The sequence below is a fragment of the Phascolarctos cinereus genome, unplaced genomic scaffold (assembly GCF_003287225.1).
Source record: "Phascolarctos cinereus isolate Bilbo 61053 unplaced genomic scaffold, phaCin_HiC Scaffold_1;HRSCAF=81, whole genome shotgun sequence".
In the NCBI taxonomy this organism is placed as follows: Eukaryota; Metazoa; Chordata; class Mammalia; order Diprotodontia; family Phascolarctidae; genus Phascolarctos; species Phascolarctos cinereus.
This window is the reverse complement of record NW_027555514.1, coordinates 240,593,252-240,618,319: the sequence shown is the minus strand read 5'-3', so window position 1 is coordinate 240,618,319 and position 25,068 is coordinate 240,593,252.

The window sequence follows — 25,068 nt, the reverse complement described above, 5'->3', positions numbered from 1 at the left end:
TGCATTCAAATCCTGCTTAAGGGACTTGTTTACTAGCTATGTGATCCTCTATCACCTATCTTCTCTCAGCGTCAGTTTTATATTATCATTAAAACAGAGAGAATGGTAGCATCTACCTCACCGAATTGTTGTGATAATAAAATGAGATAACTTTTAAATTGCTTTGTAAACTTAAAATATTATTTAAATGCTGGCTATTATTATGTATTGAAATTTGGTTGGGGTTAGTGTTGCAGTATTTTATTTTCATCAGGGTTATAGTGTTATAGATATAGGATAGTGCTATAGACAGCGTGGCTGATAAGAGAATCCTAGTGTTACATATTTAGAACTGGCAAATAGTAAGCACTCAATAAATATTTACAGAGTGACTGAAAGTAATTTTTTAAAATTAGTATTTAGTTCCATCATTCAGCTTGCCTAAACCCTGCATTTTAGGTATGATAAAATGAAAGCCTAGAGAAATTGTGACTCATTGAATCATAGAATGAGAGATGAGAGGAACCTGTGAAGTCAAGCAATCTAGAAAGGTCAGCCATTTGGAGCCCATCACACTCCCAAATATAGCCTAACCAAATTAAAATGTAATTGGAAAATATTTGCCAAAATAAAATTTTAAAATAATAAAACAGAATTATATTTGAAAACAAAGGTGATATGTAACTCAGAGTAGACTCTTCTGTACAGTTTAGTGGCTCCTGTTTGAACTTGAGTTTGACATCATTGATTTAGTCCAACATCTCCATTTTACAGTTGAGGGAACTGAGGCCCAGAGAGGTTAACACAATAATAAATGGTGAAACCAGGATTTGATCATATTTAACCCTGTTTGCCTCAGTTTCCTCATCTGTAAAAAGAACTGGAGAAGGAAATGGAAAACCAGTTCAGGATCTTTGCCAAGAAAATCCCAAATGGGGTCATGAAGAGTCAGGCACAGCTGAAATGACTGAACAATAACAAGATTTAATCACAGGTTACATGACAGCAAAGTGGGTGGTCTTTCTGCTGCACCACACTGCCTCTAGCAATAGGTAGCTAAGCCAAAGATTGAACTCAGGCACTTTGACTCCAAATCCAGCATTCTTTCTACCATGCAATAGAAACATCTTCTTGAAAATTTGAAATAGTTTCATGTTCTTATAATAATTTATATGTGATTTTGTAAAAAAAAAAGGTTTTTAAAAATTTCAAACATAATACAGCATAAAGTTAATGTAAGATTAAGCAACTAAATTCAATAAATTCATTTGGATGTTTGTTTTTCTATTATACAGGGCTTTTGACTATAGGTATGGACACCCTTTCTGTCTTCACAAAGAGAGCCATTGAGGCATGCCTTTGGTTATTGAAGATACTCAGTAAATGAATGACTGGCCTTTGTCCCCCTTTCCTGCTTTACCCTTCATTACTGCCATCACGACTGTCACCCAACACATAGAAGGTGGAATCTTTGCACTTGTAAATCCTTTGCTTTGTCAATGTGTTGTCCTTTCCCTGTGACAGCCAGCTTCCAAGGTGTCTGAGTGACCAGTGGCAGCAACTGATATAGAGTCAAATACTGTAGGTGCTCCTATGCAAATTGAAGAACTGAGATGTTGGGGAAGCTGACAGTGCAATCAGTCACTAAGAGGCAGCTTTGAATCACTAGAGGAGAGTTCTGGGGAGGAATTCTCATGGGCATATACTACTAAAAATGTTCAATGTCCCTTGATGGGAGTTGTGATATAGGCTTTGACAAAAAGGATATTTCATTGCTGAGAGAAGCCAGGCAGAGAACTATACTAGAATATACCAAGCCCATAAATTTAGGTGGAGAAGGTGATGAGTCAGCAGGCAAAAGTAAGGGATGAGAGCCTTCTGTGATTTTAATCTAGGGCATTATTAATAAAAGAATGATAGCAATTTCCTGGAACACAATCATATGCTGTGGCAGACAACTTAAAGAATTTGGACTTAACATAGGACCAATGATGACAGCAAATGTCTCATTCTTTAGAATGAAAACATTGGAAACAAGGCTTTTCCCATCTCTATATTCTATCCACTCACTGTTCATTCTGTACACCCTCTATTAAGAGAATGAGACTAGAAGTCAGATTTCCTCCATCTCCAAGTTGTAGTTTGAGAGGTGCTATAAAAAAATAGCTGTGGGGGCAATACAGCAGTCAGGGAAAGAAAAGGAAGAATTGTTTTTTTCTGACTCAAGGGACTTCTTTACATTTTTATCATGACATTTTTTTTTCCTACTCTCTACTTTGACAAGCAGGAGGACAAATGGGATGCATGTGTATGCTTGGGGCTGAAACTTAGGGGGAAGGATAAAAGGTAAACATGCTATGATGTTCCTAGAATAGAAAGGGGCAGGGTGCCCCAAATATAAACTTTCATAGAAAAAGCAGATGCTGCTTTAAACCCTGTAGACTTTCCCAATGGTATATCACACCTGATAAATTAAAATGCAAATTTTGGAAAATATCAAAATATGAAATGTTTTTTTTTTTAAGAAACTGTATGTATATGCTAAATAAGGGAAGCAGAAAATATTTAATCTATGGTTTTGGGGATACCTTTTTTCCTTAATACACACATGCGTATTCATATATATATATATATATATATATATATATACATATATATATATATACATATATATGTATATATATATATGTATACATATATATATAATACACACACACACACATATATATATATGTATGTATGTATATTCAAACATACATGTGGAGAAAGAGACTCTCCATGACCCCGTTTGGGTTTTCCTTGGCAAGGCTACTGGAGTGGTTTGCCATATTCTTCTCCAGCTCATTTTATAGATAAGGAACTGAGCCAAACAAGGTTTGCCCAAGATCACACAGCTAGTAAGTGCCTGAGGCCAGATTTGAACTCATGGAGATGAATCTTCTTGACTGTATTCACTGATAGCACCTATCTGCCCTTTTGATTGGTATAGGGAACTTTTTTATTTTTTATTATTATTACTATTATAATTTTTTGGTGAGTCAATTGGGGTTGTGACTTGCCCAGGGTCACATAGCTAGTAAGTGTTAAGTGTCTGAGGCTGGATTTGAACTCAGGTCTTCCTGATTTAATGAGGAAAGTATCTCTACCAATGTATTTTGTCAACTTCTCCACAACTTAAAGTCTTAGGGAGTTGCATGGAGCAAAAAGAAGTGAAGTGACTTGCCCAGATTCACATAGCCAGAAAGTGGATGAATTCAGTCTTTATGAGCATATGCAGATTGCTCTGGAGATACAGCCCACATGTGGACCTTGGAGTGTGTATAGGTATTGTTTATTATCTGCTTTAACTGGCTGTTGAGTCAGAATGGAGAACATTTATTTAATATTGATTCTTTGGTCCCAATTGCCTGAATTCAGGTGTGTTGCATATCACTTCTTCCCTAGTGTTATCCAATACCCTTAAAGGGATAGGAGGATCTCTCATCTCTGCAATTAAGTCAATCCCCTACCAACTGTGCTTCCCCTAATTTTAGGGATCCAAGAACCCCAGTTTCCTTTAATAATTTTTGAGTAAAATGAGCTATTATAAAATAATATTCACTTCAAAAGGATAGCAAGGAAAATATACAAATATTCCCCTCCCTTTACCACCTTGGTCTCTCAGGAGGGGAAAGACATTAGTTTTAGTTAGCTCAGTTTCTACTCAGCATTAATTCTTCCAAAGTTCAATTTTCCTTTACCTCATTTCCTCACATCTTAGGCCACTGGCTTTTCAGGATTCACTTATTATTATTATTTTTTTATTTTTTTAGGCAATTGATGTTAAATGACTTGCCCAGGGTCACACAGCTAGTAAGTGTCAAGTGTTTGGTATGAGGCTGAATTTGAATTCAGGTCCTCCTGACTTAAGGGACAGTGCTCTATCCACTGCACCACCTAGCTGCCTGCAAGGATTCCTTTATTGTTGACTAAAATCTATTTGACTGAAGTACTGTGCACCAAGGTACTCATGACTTAAGCTCCTGGCTCAGGGACTGCACTCTCTATATCTAGAACTGAAAAAGACAAACACAACAGGATCAAAACCCTTAAGCTTATTTCCTAGTCTAGGAAGGAGAGGATGGTGGCACATGGCCCCTTGCGGTTTATTGCATGGGATCCTTTCTGTGAGTGAATCAGTCTCTCAACCTTGGAATCCACATGAAAGAGAAAAACTATCCCTCTATCAGGTATAAAGACATCTACATTTCTGATTATGCAGCCAATGGAAAGAGGCTACTACCAAGTATTGGATAGGTCAAGACAAATGTTCACACCTGTGCCAGTCCTCCTATCTCCCAGAAAGCAATTGTCTGCCATCTCCTCTGTGGGTATCACCATCTTTGATGATATGGGCAAATTCAAATGCCTGTTACATTTGCAATAGACACCGATGTGCTCATTCTACCACTCTTTCCAGTCTACTATTTGAGTGAGGAACTCTACACACCTGCAGGTGGGCAAACAAATTGGCTTTTATTTTTTAACTAGACTTCAACTATGTGACCCACGGTTGTATGGCCTTGCCATTGTTTTTGTCTTTGTTGTGTCTAATCTCTCCAATGGAGAAATATTGAACAGTAAAGGATGGTAAGAGATGAAGTCCTAGGCAACATGCTTTACACAGTTTGTAAAGAGATGGAAGATAGACAAAACAGTGGCAGCAATTCTTTTTATTGACTCTGCCACATTTGAAAGTGAACTTATTGAGGTGAATGGTATGTAAAGACTGTTTCAAGTTTGAGTCTATTCTCTTCAGAGGACGATGTGATATGAAGGAATATTTTAACTCCCATACTTTATAATTTATCTTTTTATTATATATTCTCAATAAATTACAGCCAAAAATAAAGGAGTTAAAGTGCAGTTGGATGTAAAGCATTTGGAAGTAACAAAGTTAGATTATTCTTACAAATCTGGAAAGTTATTTTTTTTTAATTTTTGAAGGAAGACCAAATTGTCCACTGTGCATGACCTATTATTAGGAATTTGCCTACTCAACCATTTTGGTCAATATTATAAGTTAACAGTTGACATCAGATTATTTTTTGGTTATTTGGAATGGAAGAGCTTTGCTTTTCACACACTGGACTCTAGCCATAACAAGAGGTAAACCCAAAACAAGCCATGCTGACTGAATTAAGGAGAAATGTTTCTGTTACGAATGGACTCAAAACTGACTACTTCTCTGTGTAGCAGAATTGTTTCTTCCTGCCTACATGTGCTGGCTTACAGCTTGGATAGATTGAGTATTGATGATTTTGGTTTTCTATGTGGGAATCAGCAATCAATGAATAATTAGGAGTGATGAAGCAATCCAATCATTAGCCATTGCACAACATGTATGTGTGTGTGTATGTGTATAAAAAGAGAGATTGATAGATATAGATGTATATGTGTATATATGTATATATGTATGTATGTATATATGTATGTATATGTATTATGTATAAAGAAGCTTGTTTTCAGTTACTTCTCATCTGGCTGAAGCTTATCCTTGACTCCTAGAGAGGGGGGAGTAAGAAGGAGGTCAGCACTGCTTTGCACCCCCTACATCAACATAGTGGCTGTGGACTATATGTCAGCTAATGCTAAATTCAGATTGGAAAGCTTCAGCCTTGGCCTCTAGCTTTCTCTACTCCTTTGTGTTTATTTATATGGTTATTGTTGACAAAACACCAATCTTACAATGTCTCTGTGTAGCCATAAAGGTAATCCATGAATCCAAGAGTTTGCAAAATTTGGTTCCCTTAATCACAGTTTACTGCTGGCAGAGGAACTTTCTGAATAGAAGATGACCACCAATGAAAGTCAAAGTACTGTCCTGGCTTTTCAGAATATATCAACCCTAAAGGGCATAGTACATAAATGAAGTAAAATATAACATACCTAATCAATTGTCCTGGAAATTTCATTTGTTTGTTTTATAGTTTCAAGTCTTAAGCTACTAAGAGAATAATTCTGCATTTATTTCCACTGATTATTTAGCTTAATATGTTATGTCTTTTTGTGAGAGCCTCTTATTTTAATTATTTCTTTTTGTATAGCATGGCAAAATTAGCTATTATTTGTATAGCACTTTAAAATTTGAAAGGCACTTTACAAATCTCAGTTGATTCTCACAACAACCTGGGAAGGCAGGTACAATCATTATCCGTATTTTACAGATGAGGAACCTGAGGCAGACTGGTTAAGTGAATTTCCCCGGGTTATAAAGATACCAAGTTTCCTAGACTGAATTAGAACTTAGAGCTTCCTGACTGTAAGGCTCATTCTACCCACTGAACTATCTAGCTTCCTCTAAATAAAATAAGATAAATGAGAAACAGAGAATAAATATCTGTCCTATACCTGATTAACATTGTACATTGGTTATATTTTTGCTCCCCACTTTGTTGACAACTTAAACAGGAACCAAAACCCAAGCTTTGCATAGATTGTAGACCTTCCCATGGATGTAGGTGTAAACGACAGGAGAATGTGAGAAAAAGGAACATAACCCTTCTCATTAGAAGTCAAGATTCCCTAAGACTGAAGCAGCCAGATCACCATGCACCATACATTCAGAACAGACAGAACTCTTAGCAGAGAAGAGATGATGTAGTAACCCAGCCTCACACATCCACAGTGATTTCTAATTGTTGCATATGAACAAAGGAAAAATACCTGTACTGATCTTCATACTGCTTATCTTATGAATTTAAAAAATGTTCTCCTTCCTCTACATATTTAATTTAATTTAGATTACTTTTATATGTGCCTAAGAAAATAGATTTTTTACAATGTGATCAGTAGATGAACTCAGTACCTGACTGCTGGTTCATAAATAAGAGGCCAGGACCCAGACCTCCAAGGCTGATCTCAAAAATTTGTTCCCAAAGAAGGATCCACATGTACAAAAATATTAATAGCAGATCTTTTTGTTGTGGCCAAGAATTGGAAATTGAGGGGATGCCCATCAACTGGGGAATGGCTGAATGGGTTGGGGTATATAAATGTAATGGGATAGTATTTTGCTATAAGAAATGATGTGCATGTAGATTTCAGAAAAACCTGGAAAGACTTGTAAGGACTGATGCTAAGCAGAACCAGGAGAACATTGTACACAGAAATAGCAACATTGTGAAATGATTAACTATGATAGACTTCACTCTTCTCAGCACTGCAAGGATCTAAGATATCTTCAAAAGTCTTATGATAGAAAATGCTATCCACATCCAGAGAAAGAACTATGGAGTTTAAATGCAGATAGAAGCATACTATTTGCTCTTTATTTCTTCTATTTTGTTTCTTCTTTCTTGTGGTTCCTCCTATTGGTTCTAATTCTTCTTTACAACATGGCTAACATGAAAATATGTTTAATAGGAATGTATATGTATAGCCTATATCAGATTGTATGTCATCATTGTGCTCTCTCTCTGCATATATGTGTGAATATACATATATGAATATATATGAATGAATACACATGTGTATTAAGAAAAAAAGTATGCCCAAAACCATAGATTAAATATTTTCTGCTTGCCTTGTATAGCATATACAGTTTCTTCAATAGAATATTTCATATTTTGATATTTCCCAAAATTTTCTTTTTAATTTGTCAGAAAATTTAAAACTCAAAAGCTTATGGAAATTATTGTTGGAAACTAAAAATTAATTAACTAATTAAAAAAAAAAAAAAAAAGAAAAAAGTTCCAAATCTGACTTTATATATATATATATACATATAGATAATATATATGTATGTGTGTGTGTGTGTGTGTATCTGTATCTGTACTTTTCATCAGCAGCAATGATGACAACCTCACTTATTTTCCTAAACTTTTTGGTTTGGAACCTTAGATGTCATAACCTTTGGTCATGTAGTTGAACCATGTTTCTTTTGGTATCATTCTGTCCTCACAGAATCCACTGAAATAGATAATGAAATAGATAGATAGATAGATAGATAGATAGATAGATAGATAGATAGATAGATAGATAGATAAATAGATAGGAAAACAATCTCTCTAAATTTCTTGTGGCTCCCAGATAATTCTGTAATATATTGAGACCTGAAAGGGGCATGTAACTCAACTAATTATTTTTTATAGCTGAGAAGACTGAGACCTTGGAAGGTAAGGTAATTTATCAAAGCTATACACAAAGTAGGTAAGAGATCTAGTGTTCAAACAGGTCATCAGCTTTCAAGTTCATTCTTTCCACTGTGACTTAATGGAGAAATGGACCTGGAAGAGAGAATAGAATGGCATTCTGTTGTCATTTTCAAGTGGACATATGACTACGTCAGGAACACTTAACCTTTCTCCTAATAGCACCTATGAATGCTTATATCATCATTCTTTGTTCCATGAGAAATCATTTATTTCCTTAGAAGTACCACTTCATGTAATGGGGTGAGCAAGACTTCCATGGCATCCCTTGGCATTCAATTTATTGATCTAAAGAATGAATATAATATTAGCACTTATCTTAGAAGTATAATGTGAGGATCAAATTAGTTAATATTTAAATTGCTTTGCAAACCTTAAAGCACTATATAAATATAAATAAATATTAAATAAGTAATATACAATTAAAGCACTATTTAAATATAAATTTACACACACACACACACACACACACACACACACACATATATATATATGCTGTTATTATCATTATTTATTACCACTGCTACTACTACTACTATGACTACTACTACATTCTCTTTTGGAAGTATCTCAATACTATTAGAGAGCTCTGAAGTTCAAGGGTCTTCTTTCTTTTTTCTGTCCTCCTAGGACATATTTCAGTTAATTTCCCTTTCTCTTTTCTTTAAGAAGTATTCCTATTTATTCAGGGAAGAATTTTATTCTCTTTGATAAATTAGTGACAAAAAATATTTCCAACACTTCTTTCTTACTAATTAGAATAATCTGTATTTCATACATGCATTGTTGTTACTTCACTCTAGTATAAACAGAAACTTGGTGCCCTCTGTCTAAGTCTCTGGGAGATTTCCTTTATGATTTAGCTTCCTGTTCCCCACCTCCCATTAGCACTGGGAATGAGTTTCTGACTTGTTTTGTTGTTTTGTCAGTTGTATTACATGACTTTCTTGATTAATCACTATAGCAAACATTCTTTGCACCATATCTGTTTGGTAATGTGTCTTTGTGGGATCATGATTCAGGGTTAATCAAAACACCTTTATTTCAACATTTTGTAGTAAGTCACCACCTTCTGTCTTCAGTTATCAGATTCCTCCCCCCCCCCCAAGCCCTTCATATTTCCCTGGCAAAGGAATAGAAAGAGAACTTGATTTGAATCAAAAGAACTGGGTTCAAATTCCAACATTGTTACTTTGCAGTGGTGGGACCTTGGGTAATTCACTTAATTTCTTTTGGCTTTAGATTCTTGTATGTAAAACAAGGCCATTGAAATTTTGGCCATTGAGATTATTTTCCTCTCTAGATCTACAATTCTGTGATTTCTAATGCAAAAACAAACAAAATACAATTTGTTCTTAGATGATTTCTATGAGAATATCTTATTATGAAACATGCAGGCTAAGGGGAGAAATCCACAACATTTCATTTCCAATAAAGTTTGGACCTAGGGAGCATTGCAGATTAGAAGATTTACTCAGATTTCAATATTCTGTTAGTGTGCTTTGTTACAGGTTGTTTGTTTCAAAAGGTGACAACTGATTGGTGAAAGAGTCTTGAGAGATATAGCATTTTAAAAAAATAAAAGAGGAGGGACAACAAATATCAAATTAGGACAAGAGATTATTATCTCTTGTAAACCATTATAAACTGATGAAGAGGTCACTTCATGTAATGAGATCAATGTGGTTTCCATGACATCTCTTTGCATTCAGTTTCTTCATCTACAGATTGAGTATAATATTAGCACTTACCTGACAAAGATGTTGTGAAGATCAAATTAGTTAACATTTAAATTGCTTCATAAACCATAAGGCACTGTATAAATGCTATTATTACCATTATTTACTACTACTACTACTACTACTACTACTACTACTACTACTACTACTACACTGAGAGTCTTGGGAGAATTTTAATGATCTCATAGAGCAAATCAAGATTAATGCATAAACTAGAGAAACCTCAGATACCCCTCTTGTTTGCTACCAGGACTACAGGAAGAGACAGAAATTGACAAAAGGTTATCTAGTTTTAATGCTAGCTACATGAAAGTGAAGTTCAAGGTCATCAACATTCATGTATCAGATTATATCATTTGTATATGGAGGTTGAAAATGCTTTTGTTACTTGATTATCTTCATTATTAACTTTGACATAATAGTCCACTTAAATATTAGCTGTTTGATTTGTGGTTTCAGTATGTTTGGTTTTTGAGAAGAGTAATCACTGGTTACTTAGACTGGGCTCGATACATTTTAGGTTCACTTATTTTCCAGAGTACCTCCATATTGAAACCAAGTAATATGTGATTCAACAGTTAAGTAGGATAAATGTTAAATGTAGAAATTCAGCTTCTAATACAGGACAAACCTTTTAGTAACCAGATTTCATTACTGGAACGTGGGTGACGATGACTCTGGAATAGCACTTTTCAAACTTGTAGATCTCAGGACCTCTTTAGACTCTTAAAAGTGATTGAAGATTATCCCCAAATAACTTTCCTTTATATGGGCAATATTAATCAATATTCATCGTGGTAGAAATTATAACCTCTTACTAATATTATGAAACTAATTTTGAGCTCATAGTCTCCTAGGGCTCTTGAGACCACACCTTGGGAGCTGCTGCTCCATGAGGAATCTGAGGTTAAAGAATACTTCCTTCTTTTTCACATCTAACAATGAGACATTACAGTCAAATGGAATAGTAGTAAAGCTGGGCTGTTGGTGAGGGAAGATATTAGTGGTGATATTGATGGCATTGTCAATAGAATTTATTCTGTGTTGAAAATGACAAAAGAGAATAGCCCTTAAGGTGATCCACTTCACTGTCCCAAATATCCATCAGTGTGATCATCACCTGCCCTTCAGCATGAAGGGAACATTACCTTCCTGTTTATTTATTTATTTATTTTGGTTTCCTTATGGCCTCGTTTAAGGCTTTCATTTTATTGGTAAAATCAGTAGATGCCAAAAAAAAAAAGCCTCATTGAAATTCATTGGAAACCTGCCACCAACTGACAAATAAGGTCATTTTGCTTTTGATTTTTCATGTAATTCACTTAAGGGATTTTTTTGGGGGGAATGTTTGTTTAATTTATTTTCCAAAATTATCTGCCAGTTGGAGCAGGACTAGGTTCTATTTTAGCTAGAGTCCTTGCTTGCAATCAAAATGCTTGCCCATGATCAGTAATCACCTAGGAAACATACCAATGTTTAACCTAAATAGACATATATATTTCAGTATAACCTATCAAAAGAAACAACCTGACAGCACCATACTGACAACTTATAAAGCAAAGAGCACATTAATTTGCAGTATCTATCATATTTTAACGAAATAACTTGGTGTAGTAGAAAGAGTGCTAAGTTTGGAGTGAAGAGAGTCCTAAGTCTAAGTACCATCTATGATAATTAACTCTGTGATTATGGGAAAGTCATTAAATGTTCTCTATGATTCAGTGACCTCATTTACAGTGAGAATAATATCCTTACTACCTACTTCACAGGATTGTTGTGAGGATCAGGTGAGATGACTAATAAGGGTTTTAGACTACTATTATACTACATATTATATTGTATTGTATTATATTATATTACATTACATATCATATTACTTTTACTTATATTACTATTATATTATGTTGCTCATCAGTCATCTTTCTGATTAATGTAATTGAGAAATTGGGAGAAAAACAAAGCAAAACAAAGATGGCTCCAGTTAAGTTAACGTAAGCAGAATTGAGAGTTAAAGAGGAGAAAAAAAGCTTTTTTTTTTTTTCCTGAAGTGAGTTAGACTTTCTGGTGTGGAATTTAATAAGCTGATAGGCATCAGTATCTTAGCATTCTGCCTAGAAGTGGAAAGCAAAATTGTCTTTATAGCTAAAATGGTGACATACAATTATTCATCCTCAATGGAAATCATTAACACTATGCCATTTCAAATGCACATTTGCCTAGACACTTTATCTCTCTCAAAGAAAATTTAATGAAGAATATTCTGTCATCCTCTGCAATTCAAGTGAATATGGGGAAGTGAAATAGTCAACAACTTGTTTTTGAGCAACGAATATGTACATTCACCTGTGGCGGTACCATAGAAAAATAGGTGAAAGGTCGATTGATCAGAAGCTAAAAATCATCTGGTCAGGGTTCCACAACTTAGAAAATAGATGACCTGTGAAAAGTTACTTACAATATTCCAGTATTGAACTACTGTTGACTTAGCTGGTATATCATCTTTATACAGGGCCGTATAGTTTACAAAATTCTTCTTCATAAGTCCAGAAAGTACCTAGTTATCTAAATACTGATCTATTATGACTGGTGGATTACTTCATTCACAATCCATGAAGGGTCAGCTGCATTGATGGAGAAGGAGAAACTATATTAAAAGAGATGTATTTATTTTGTTTTATCTAGACCTATTCCCTCTACCTTTTAGTCTTTGCTTTGGGTAGCTATTATCTTGATAATTGTCCTTTTGATCCAGTCTTGATTTTTAAAGGAAAATTCTCAATGTGAAAAGAAAAAAAAAGTCTAGGAGGTAGGTATTACAAATATTATCATCCCCACGTTGTAGATATGTAAAGAAATAGCCTGATACAGTGCAGTGATTTGAAATTCAAACTGAAATGAATCCCTTCTGGCCACATATTGACCCAAAAAGTACAAATTTACATTATCTGTGTTGTATTTGTTTGTTAATTATTTCCCAATTACATTTTAAGCTGGCTCCTTCTACACTGGGGTGTTTTGCAGACAGCATGCAGTCTGTAATTCATAAGTCAGACTCCTCTGTTGGAGTGGATGGAGTGCTAGGCTTTGACTCCAGAAGGCCAGGCTCTAATACTTAGTAAGCATGTAAGTCTGCTCTAGTCACTTAACCTGCATATATTTTGAACAATTACCTAGGATTCCTCTACTAAGTCATAGAGAGGTTGCAATATACTTGAGTGTATAGAGTATCCACAATAAGAGTTTCTTGTACTAATAAAAAGAGAAGTCATGAGAAAATTCATGTATAGATATTATACTGAAACTCAGACAAACAAAGAGACCTGTCCAATGTTGCACATATAGTAAATGTCAGAGTTGGACTCAAACATGGTCCTTCTGACTCTAATTTTAATAATCTTTGTGCTACACCATAGTACTGGACTGATAGAGTAGCTAAATAGGGTGTGTACTTTGTCAAAAAAGAGAAAGCTAAGAATAGCACTGTTAGCTTCAAGGATGAGCTAGAGGTCAGCAATAAGTCCAAGGTTGTCTTCCATCTGTCTCCATGCATAGATTTCATCCAAGGTTCCTGGAGTTCAAGAGGAAACCTGGGGATAGCTAATAAAGAAATACAGGTATATACATGCACATGTAAACAATGAGAGACAGACAGAGAGACAGAGAGGAAGAGAAAGAGAGAAGCAGAGACAGAAAGAGAGAGAAAATTGACAGACAGAGACAGAGATAGAGACACAGACTAAGAGAGGCTAATTTATATAGATTCTAGAACATTTGAAGAAGAGTGCTATGTAATAAGCTTGGAACATAGATTTGAGGTAGCTTGGGAGGGCTTATTTGTGGAAAATTTGGCCAAACTCCAAATGGTACTCTCATGAATTTCAGTAACAACTCAGAAGACCACCCTAGACTTGGAGCTGTTCTCTGGCATATCCCTGCAGTTAGCAGTATGTTCTCATAGTCTTCTCCTCTAACCAAGTGCACAGCCTACTTGGAAACTCTTGCTGTTCATCTCCTAACATGAAATAGTAGCAAGATTGCTAAGTTGAAGCATACTTCTCTGATTCCATGTAAATAAGAATACTCATTAATAGGTAAAGGGGATAGTCAGTAAGGATGGGGGCTGAAGGAGAATATGTTTCATTTTATTTTATTTTTAACTTGGGTAGGAGTAAAGGAATGACAGCAATGATGTACAAAGAGGAGCAGAATCAGACAGATGTTTCACTGTTTGGAATAGCTAATTTACACTTGAACTGAGCAAGTTTTTGAATTTTATTAACTCCAGCTTTGCAGATTATCTGTCCAAGCTTCCTTATATCCAAATTCCATACAACACTTCCCTTAACCTATTTTCCCCTCATGTATGTTAATATTGCACACTTGTATTAAAATACATGCCACATAGTAATACATGGTAGCATTTGTCCAACTCTAGTCAGAAATTAACCTCTACAGGTCTAGAGAATTGCAGCCATTCATTGCAAATCCACATACAAATTGTGTGGCAATGGAAAGAACACTAGCTCCAAAGTAAGACAGTTTCGACTCCAAAGCCTCTCCCTACATGAAGCTGAAGAAACACTTCACCGTTACCATCATCAGTTTTGTCCTTCATAAATTAGATTCCAGCTGAAAAATGGAAAAACAAAAACAAAAACAAAAACCTATAATTCTATGAACCTATAATTCTGTCTACAAGTGCTCTCTTTTGGATATGATTCTGTCATGGAGGATGAAGGTAATAAGATGTGCTGGCTGGGTAGGAGATGCCAAAACTCTTAACTTCTCTCTCCATGACTCCTTATAAGCCACTAAGAGTTACAAGAAGATCATAGGGCCTTAGGTCTAGAACTGAAAAAGAGCTCAGGGGATATTTTGTCCAATCTTCTCATTTTTCAGGTAAGGAAAACAAGATCTAGCAAAGTAATTTATCTCTCCCAAGGTCAATGGGTAGTGAAGCATCAGAGGCATGACTCAGGTATGCTTTGTTAAAAATTACATATGTAATTATTATGGGTAAGGGCTCAATAAATCTGTAGAATGAGTGCTATGTGAGTTTTGGAAACAATGAAATCACTTCAGGGGAGAGTAAGGGGAAGTAACAAAAATTTCATGGAGGAAGTGCTATGTGAACTGATCCTTCAAGAATGGGTAGAATTTCTATAATTAGAAGTTGAGGGCCAGGTTCTCAGCAAAACATCTGAGTCAAGAAAATATAAGGAATATATAAGAATGTTTCATAGATAGGAAGTCCAGTTCAGTTGCCATTTAATGTATCGTATATGAATAAAGGATAATCTAATTGATGGCTGAAAAGATAAGTTGTGGTGAAATGGAATTCCTGAAATATCATGATAAAGAATTTAGACTTTATTTGGTTGGCAAATGGAGACATTGAAGGTTTGAGAGAGGAGAAATAACAAACTGGGCTATATTTTAGGAAAAATATAGTGTTCTTAATAATAGGATAGATTGGAATAGTACAGTTGAAGAGAGACTGTAGTTAGGGACACCATAGTAGAGCTTCGGACTTACATGGATTTGGGATAGGCAAAAATATCACTAGACAGATGAAATTGTTCTTTAAAGTGATCTCCAAATTTGAGGAGTCAGAAAGCGGAATGTGAGGATTCTTCAAGGTATTGAATCATAAATCATTCAAAAAAAAAGATATATGTTTGTCCCTTTGGCCAAGGTGGAATAGAAATTTTGGAATAAGGATGGCTGACCATTTATCACCTCTTTTAATCATTTTCAGACAAGTTTGAAATTCCTATTGCCCCTTTTATGCTCCATGGGAAGCACATTAAGATTGATAATCCCATAAATCTATATTGACAAAACCAATATGAAATAACTTTGATTTGGGGACTATCAAGACAATTCATCCTGAAGTGAGGATTTCATCATTTTGAATTACTTCTGTATACTGCACATCTTTGGTCTAAGTTATCTAATTTTTAGCTGAAGTTTAGATTTTGCAGTTTGAATGAAGTTGTCCCATTTACTTTATTATGTATTATAATTACCTCTGCATTTACTATATCTTAGCCAAATCCTCAGTCAAATTTGCTTCTAAAATATGAGAAATATCAGTACATATGTTTATGTTTTTACCTTCCCCCATTTAGGATATTCAATTTTGTGATCCGTATAATCTCAGGAAATCTGATCTGAGGTACCAGATATACTGCTACAGACTAGAAAAGGCAGCTCTATGGGAATTTTGACAAAATAACAATAAGGAATGCTTCATTTACTATAGAACACTGAATATCATCACTATTTGGAACTGGGACTTGTAGCCCTCTTTTTATTAATTTATTTTTAGTTTTCAACATTCACTTTTATAAGATTTTAAGTTCTAAGTCCCCCCCCCTTTACCCATCCTGAAGATGACATGTGATCTGATATAGGCTACACATGTACAACCATATTAAACATATTTCCACATTAGTCATGTTGGAAAAGAAGAATCAGAACACAAGGAGAAAGCCACAAGAAAGAAAAACAAACAAAACAAAAAAAGAGGAAATAGTATGCTTCAATTTGCATTCAGACTCAATAGGTTTTTTTTTTTGCTGGATATGAATAATATTTTCCATTGTGAGTCTTTTGGAATTGATTTACATCATTATATTGCTTAGAAGAGCTGAGTCTGTGAAGACTGGTCATTGTACAATGTTGCTGTTACTGTGTATAATGTTCCCCCGATTCTGCTCACTTCACTCAGCATCAGCTTCTGCAAGTCTTTCTAGGTTTTTTCTGAAATCTGCCTGTTCATCATCTCTTTTTTTTTCTTAATATGAATTTATTTATTTTTAGTTTTCAATATTCACTTCCACAAGTTTTTGAGTTCCAAATTTCTCACCCCTCCCCCCACCCCAAGATGGCATGCATTCTGAATACCCCTTCCCCTGGTCTGCCTTCTCTTCTATCTCTCCCCCCTCCCTTCTCTTATCCCCTTCCCCTTCTATTTTCCTGTAGAGCAGGATAGACTTCTGTACCCCATTTCCTGTATTTCTTATTTCCCAGTTGCATGTGAAAACATTTTTTTTAAAACATGTTTTTAAAACTTTGAGTTCCAAATTTTCTCCCTTCCTCCCTCCCCACCCACCCTCATTGAAAAGGCAAGCAACTCAATATAGGTTGTACATGTGCAGTTATGCAAAACACTTCCTTAGTAGACATGTTGTGAAAAACTAACTCTATTTCCCTTAATCCTATCCTGCCCTCCCATTTATTCTATTCTTTTGACCCTGTCCCTCCTCAGAAGTATTTGCTTCTGATTACCCCTTTCCCAATCTGCCCTCCTCTCTATCACCCCTGCTCTCTTGTCCCCTTCTCCCCCTATTTTCCTGTAGGGTAAGACAGATTTCCATACCCAATTGAATGTGTATGTTATTCTCTCCTTAAGCCAAATCCTATGAGAATAAGATTCCCTCATTCCCTCTCACCTTCCCCTGTTTCCCCTCCACTGTGAGAGACTTTTCTTTTCTGTTTTTTTTTTGTGAGATAATTTACCCCATTCTACCTCTCCCTTTCTTCTCCGAGTATCATCCTCTCTCATCCCTTAATTTTATTCTCCAGATATGACCCCTTAATCTTCAACTCACCCTGTGCCCTCTATCTATCTATATATACATACATATAATTTTTTTCCTTCAACTACCCTAATACTGACAAAGTTCTCATGAGTTACAAATATCATCTTTCCATGCAGGAATGTAAACAGTTCAATCTTAATAAGTCTCTTATGATTTCTCTTTCCTGTTTACCTCTTCATGTTCCACTGGAGTCCTGTATTTGAAAGTCAAATTTTCTGTTTAGCTCTGGTCTTTTCATCAGGAATGCTTGAAAGTCCTCTATTTCACTGAATGACCATTTTTTCCCCTGAAGGATTATACTCAGTTTTGCTGGGTAGGTGATTCTTGGTTGTAATCCTATCTCCTTTGCCCTCCGGAATATTATATTCCATGCCCTGCGGTCCTTTAATGTAGAAGCTGCTAAATCTTGTGTTATCCTGATTGTGTTTCCACAGTACTTGAATTGTTTCCTTCTGGCAGCTTGTAATATTTTCTCCTTGACCTGGGAACTCTGGAATTTGGCTACAATATTCCTAGGAGTTTTCCTTTGGGGATCTCTTTCAGGAGGAGATCTGTGGATTCTTTCAATTTCTATTTTGCCCTCTGGTTCTATATATCAGGGCAGTTTTCCTTGATAATTTCTTGAAAGATGATGTCTAGGCTCTTTTTTTGATCATGGCTTTCAGATAGTCCGATAATTTTTAAATTCTCTCTCCTGGATCTATTTTCCAGGTCAGTTGTTTTTCCCATGAGATATTTCACATTGTTTTCTAATTTTTCATTCTTTTGGATTTGTTTTACAGTGTCTTGATTTCTCATAAAGTCACTGTCTTCCAATTGCTCTATTCTAATTTTTAAGGAAGTATTTTCTTCAGTAATCTTTTGGACTTCCTTTTCCATTTGGCCAATTTTTCTTTTTAGGGCATTTTTCTCCTCATTGGCTTTTTGGACCTCTTTTGCCATTTGGGTTAGGCTTTTTTAAGGTGTTATTTTCTTCAGTATTTTTTTGGGTCTCCTTTAGCAAGCTGTTGACTTGTTTTTCATGATTTTCTTGCATCACTCTCATTTCTCTTCCCAGTTTTTCCTCTACTTCCCTTACTTGCTTCTCAAAATCCCTTTTGAGCTCTTCCAAGGCCTGGGACTGATTCATATTTTTCTTGGAGGCTTTGGATGTAGGAGCTTTGACTTTGTTGTCTTCTTCTGGTTGTATATTTTGATCTTCTTTTCACCAAAGTAAGATAATATAGTCTGACTCTTTATGCGCTGCTTGCTCATGATCCCAGCCAATTACTTGAGTTTTAAACTCTTTGTTAAGGTAAGAGTCTGCTTCCAATGTGGAGAGTGTACTGTCCCAAGCTTCAGGGGTTTGTGTAGCTGTTTTCAGAGATACTTGTAAATTTTCAGTTCTTCCAAGGTGGTATGATAAGGGGCAGGTGTTTACTCCTTTCCTGGCCTGTGACCACAGGTATTCCTTTCTGTCCTGTAACTGTGAGGAGGGGTTCCTCTCCACAGCCACTACAAGCTCCACCACGCCAGCACTCTTCCTCACCCCAGCACCGCCGCCCAGAACTGTGACCCAGATCCACACACGGGCAAAGCAAGAGATTCCTGCCTCAGCACTGGCAAAGAGATCCCTGCAGCCCCTCTCTGATCAGCCACTGGATTCCCCCTCAGTCTGTGGGCCAGAAGCTCGGGAAGCAGCTGCCCCCCCACCCAGGACCTGGCTCTTGGGGAATGGAGTTGAGACCCCGCCTTCCTCTCTGACCACCGACAGAAACAGACTTTTCCCACTGACCTTCTAAGTTGTCTTTGGCATTTGTGGGTTGAGGAGTCTGGAAACCGCCACAGCTGCCCACGATTCAGTCCTCTGAGGTCTGCTCCAGGTTTGCTGCGGCCTGCGCTCCCAGCCGCACTGTGCTGCACTCCCAGCCCGGCGCGATACACCTTTCTGATCGATCACCCAGGTTGTCTTGGGCTGGAAACTTGTTTCACTCTGTCTTTTTGTGGGTTCTGCTGCTTCAGAATTTGTTCAGAGCCATTTTTTATGAGTATTTGGAGGGGTTTGGGGGAGAGCTCAAGCAAGTCACTGCTTTCACTCCGCCATCTTGGCTCTGCCCCCTGTTCATCATCTCTTATGAAACCATAGTATTCCATTACATTCATATACCACAACTTGTTCAGCCATCCCCAATTGATGGGCATCCCCTCATTTTCAAATCCTTTGCCACCACAAAAGAAGTTGCTATAAATATTTTTGTTCGTATGGGTCCTTTTTTCCTTTTTTATAATCTCTTTGGGATACAGACCTAGTAGCAATATGGTAAGATCAAATGATTTTTATAGCTTTATAGCCCTTTGGGCATAGTTCCAAACTGTTCTTCAGAATGGTTAGATCAGTTCACAATTCCCCCAACAATGCATTAGTGTTCCATTTTTCTGACATCTTATCCAACATTTATCATTTTCCTGTTTTGTCTTTTCAGCCAATGATTTGCTACCACAGAGTTGTAGCCCTTATTTTTAATACATAAGCACAGACTCTTAGGGTTAGAAACCATCTGGTAGAACCAGGATCTGAACATTTATCCCTACATGAGAAATTGACTTCCTCATTCATATGAAGACCTTCAGTTAGAAGAAATCCTCTACTCATGTTATAGAGGAATGATTAGAAACTCAGGAGTAGTAGAATTTAGGTTAAAATCCCATTTCTGATTCTTATCACTAGTTCTTCCCCCCCCCCCTTTGGATAGGTGACTTAACTTCTCTGGCTTTCAATATTGTCATATATAAATTTAGATGATTAAAAATTATGACCTTCTTATCTAAGATTCTTTTTGAGGATATGCTAATTGTTAAGTTTTCCTTTACCCAAACACTATATTTGACTCTTCAGCTTTTACCAATTAATCTTAATTCTAATCCCTGGAACAAAATAGAACAAGTCTAATTGTTCTCCTGTGTAACTTCCCTTCAAGTATTTGAAGACAGCTGTTGTGTCTCCAAGTCTTCTCTAAGCTACAAATCCTTTGCTACTGAAACAAATTTGACTTTGAAACTCTCCTGATTACCCTATTCTTGTCACTTTACACTTTATTGGCATTATTCCCAAAATGTGGCCCTCAGAACTGAGGAATGAAATTGATATTCCATATGTTATCTGACTAGGGCAGAGTATAGCTGTGCTAACCCAAAGCTGAAGGACCAGTTGTCAAGGTTATGGCTACGTACGACTGTCTAGGGGCAATCCTGCACCCAACTGGGCTTCTTGAGATGTACAGAAATAATTTAAAATTTGAAGAATAATTAATGAAATTTGGTTGTCTGGAATGGAAAATAGTGTGTAAGAAAGCCTATGCTTTTTTAGATTGTGTAATACCTGCCCCCCCCCGTCTTTTAGATGTTCTTAGAAAAAGGTATTCAAGATGATATGAGTTCTGAGAATGGAACAATCACTGGGGGAATGTGAAGGTAGGGAATCAAGGAAGGCTTCATGTGAAACAACATTTGAAACATCAATTGAATTTCAACAATTAGATATAACTTGCATACTGGGTGGTAGAATCAAGTTCTCAACAGGCCATGATTATAGACCAAATCTATGAAGATCAAATTTGATACGAATTAATAAGATGCCCTTTACTTGGTTACAAAGGAAATAACTTACACAACAACCTTTAAAAGCCTCAAAGCATTATTTACATCATCATCATCATCATCATCATCATCATCATCATTGCCATCAGCATTGTTATTATCATTATTCTTTAGAATTTCTGGAACCTGTTTCACGCATCTGTCTCAATCTCATGATCTAGGTGGGCCGAAAGAACCTTGGTACCGTTCCCAGTCCTTGCCCTACTAACTAGCACAAACAAGCTGTTTCCCATCTTCTCCCAAGAGGTTAGCATAATCCCTTACACAAAGGCTAAGAATAGCTGCCAAGTGAGAGACAGTGGTGGGGACCTGATGAATACACAATTGGTGTATTGTACAATAGTATAATAGTTTACAATAACTCAATAGTTTAGAACAGTTAAAACCTCAAGAAGTAAAGAATTAGATATGAACTTCAAAGTAGAAGAGCTAATGGCTTAAATTTGTGATTGCTAATGGGGGAGAAAGGATCAGGCATGTTAGAGTAACCTCATGGAAAATCAGCTCATTAGGACAACCATAAAAATAGAGAAAAACATATAACATAATTGAAAGAACATTGGATTTAGAGTCAAAGTTCAGCTGCCTCTGTTATATAGTGGGTTAGAGTAATTCACTTAATATTTTTTGGACCTCATTTTCCTCATTTGTAAAATGAGGAGTTTTAACTAAATAGTCACTAATTTCCTTTCCAGCCCTGAATATTTGATATTATGTTTAATTAGCTTCACAAAAAAAAAGCAACACAAGTAGTATAAGCATTTTGGAATATTAACAGTTTCACTTAAAGTAGGAGACTGGTTTGGATTGGAAAATACAGTAGAAGTGGGTCAAGATAAAGACAACTTTATTTCATTGAAAGATAGTTTTGGCATGCAGGAAGATGATTAATCATTCTACAAATCTGACTCAAGAAATTACCTGAGGGTAAGGGGCAGTCAGAAGAAAAAGGAAAAAAAAAATTTAGCTATGGAGAATAAGATCATTGCACTGCCTCCTTCAGGAAAAAGTGTGTATAACTTTTTTTTTCTATGAAAAAAGCCAAGTCGTTGCAAACTGCCCCATTTATGTCATAATGAAAGGAAACAAGAACAGCTGAGTCAGCTTCCAAAGGCCAAAGAAGTAATCAAGCTAGTAACAGCTACCCAAATTATTTCAGAAAATTCTGGGATCATAGGCAATAAGAGAAGTTTGGAGAGGATAAATACAATTTTTAAATTGAAGGATATCGTGTTGTTTTTTTTATCATCAATATTTCTTTAGTACTAACAAAATTTGGGAAAAAGGATAAGATAAATTATATTCCCAATAATTATGAAACATATATATATATATGTATGTATATATATGTATGTATATATATATGTACGCATGTGTATTATATATACATATACACACACACACACACATACACAGGTATATATGCATGTATACATATATATATATAATATCTGGAATAGCTTATCAAAACATGCAATATTTATATAAATTTAATTGCAACACACTTTTTACACAAATAAAGTGTGGCTTAAATGAGATAATTTCTTCTTAAAGTTGGGTGATAAAAACTGGTTAGTACAGTTCTTCCTAAAAACAACCAGGGAAATAATTGACTGAAACATAGCAGATAAAAAAGAAAACAAAAGCATTGAAAAAAGTCAACTCCCTATTGTTTGATAAACTTAAGAACATAAATTCTGAGAAGCAATGCTTTTTTTTTAAGAAAACTTCAGGCATAACTGGTAATCACATTGTTAGAAATAAAGTTGGCACACACTTTGTGTCACACAACAGTAAACTCAAAATAGATTTATCACCCGAAGGACACATCTTCCTCAAAAAAAAAAAAACTTTTGGAAGTATGACCAGGGGAAAAAACATTTACCAAACTAGGTATAGGGAGAAAATTATAAAAGATAAATATTTTGATTATATAAAATAACTAATATCTTGCATAAAAAGCAATTAAGATAGTTTTTTTCTTTAAGAAGACACACTTTTAAAGGAAAATTAATTTCTAATAAAATACAACTGATAAAAGTCTGATACCAACATTCCAAAGAAACACATAAAATTTTATAAAATTACAAGCCATTACCTTATGGATTAGTAATTATGTGAAGAAAATTGAAAATTATAAAGGGCTACATGAAAAGTAATCAAATTCAAAAACAATAAGAAAAATAAGTAAAACAGTTGGGAGGTTTCATATCACACCCTGAAAATTTGCAAAATAAAATAAAATAATATTCAGTGTCAGAGGATCCATAGAAGTCAGGCACATGAATGCCCTGTTAGAGTAGCTGTGACATTTCCATACAATCTAGGTATCAATTTTGGATTTAAAAAAATAAGTGTAGCTAAACCCTTTGTATTTTTAAACCCATTAAAGCCACTACTAGGCAAGAGTGTCCAACAGTGTCAAAAACAGGTAGAATGGCCCATAATACACCAAAATAATAATAGCAGTTCTATCTAGCAATAAAACAATTATAAAGTGGGTACTTCTGAACTGGAGATTAGATTTTTATGAAACTTTGTGGTGTATAAATGCATAGACATATCTGTGATGCTTTGTCTAAGAGATATAGAAATTGAATGGGTCTTAATGAGGCATCATGAATTCATCCTACTTGGAGAAGAAAAAAAATCTCTTGCAAGAAAAAATAGCATACACAGGATCATAAGGGTGAGCAAAGATGGATATTTTGAGCTATTGAAACTCAAAAATTGGTAAATCAAAAAGGTGCAGAAGTGAGGATTAGAGATCATTATCAACTTTCAGTCACGCTGGGGAAGGGAAGATCTACAGAGGTGACTGTTAACTATGACAAGATAGGACTGCCTGGGGACTAGATGGGAGGTGGATTTGATTGATCATGATCTTTCCTTTGTAAGAGGACTATTCCACTTACAAGAGAGGGATATTTGCTTTTAGTGAATACTGGAGAAAATAAGTAGTCTTCTATCTTGCTGGTCACTTGTCCAGGAAGTCCAATTTCCTTTTTAAAAGTTAAATCACCTTTTATGTTTTAAACAGTATTATTATAGGGTCCCTCTATAGAAAAATTTGATCAATCATATCTGTTTTATTTTGTGTGTTCCTTATTGTGAATTAAGTATTACAAAACAGAGAGGAATAGTGGATGGGTCATTATAAAGAGAAAGAAAGAGGGACATCAACATTGCACTTTTTAAATTTTATCTGAAAGAGGTAAATCAGAATTTTGCTCTATATTTTACATGACGCACATGCACACACACACACATACACACACATATGTGTGTATGTGTTTTTTGCATAAATATCTCAGAATAAATGCTAAAGCATGAAGAGTTCATCTTTAGGGGTTACCTGTCTAAAAGGACTAAGTTCAAGGATACTGAAATCCAGTCTTCCAGTAAGGTTTAAAAGAAGGTCCTGGTCAGAACTATGTTCTTGGAGAGAGAAGATCATGTGCATAAGTGCCCCCCCCAAAAAAAAACCCTCTGTCTGTCTCTTTCTCTCTGTCTGTCTGTCTCTCTCTGTCTCTCTCACTCACACACACATCTTAACTCTATTTTTTTTTTAATTTTCACTCTTTTTAACTAATTTCATTTTAACTCTTTTTAACTCTAACTTTTTTCTCTGTCCTGGCACTAGATATACTGGTATAATGCACTTCTAAGTATACCACAGTTTTTCAAGAAGGACCCAGAAAGGAATATACATAGTGCCTAGAATAAAATAAAATTATTAAAATTTTGTTGATGATGATCAAAAGTGGCTTTATTAATCTAAGTAACCTTTAAAAATGTAGCTCTATTTCTATTATTTTAGAAATAGCTACAAAACATTTAAGGAAAAGGAACAAGTTGCAATTTTAGAAACATGACATTAGGAAACTCATGGAAACTTGAAAAGGAATTCTAACG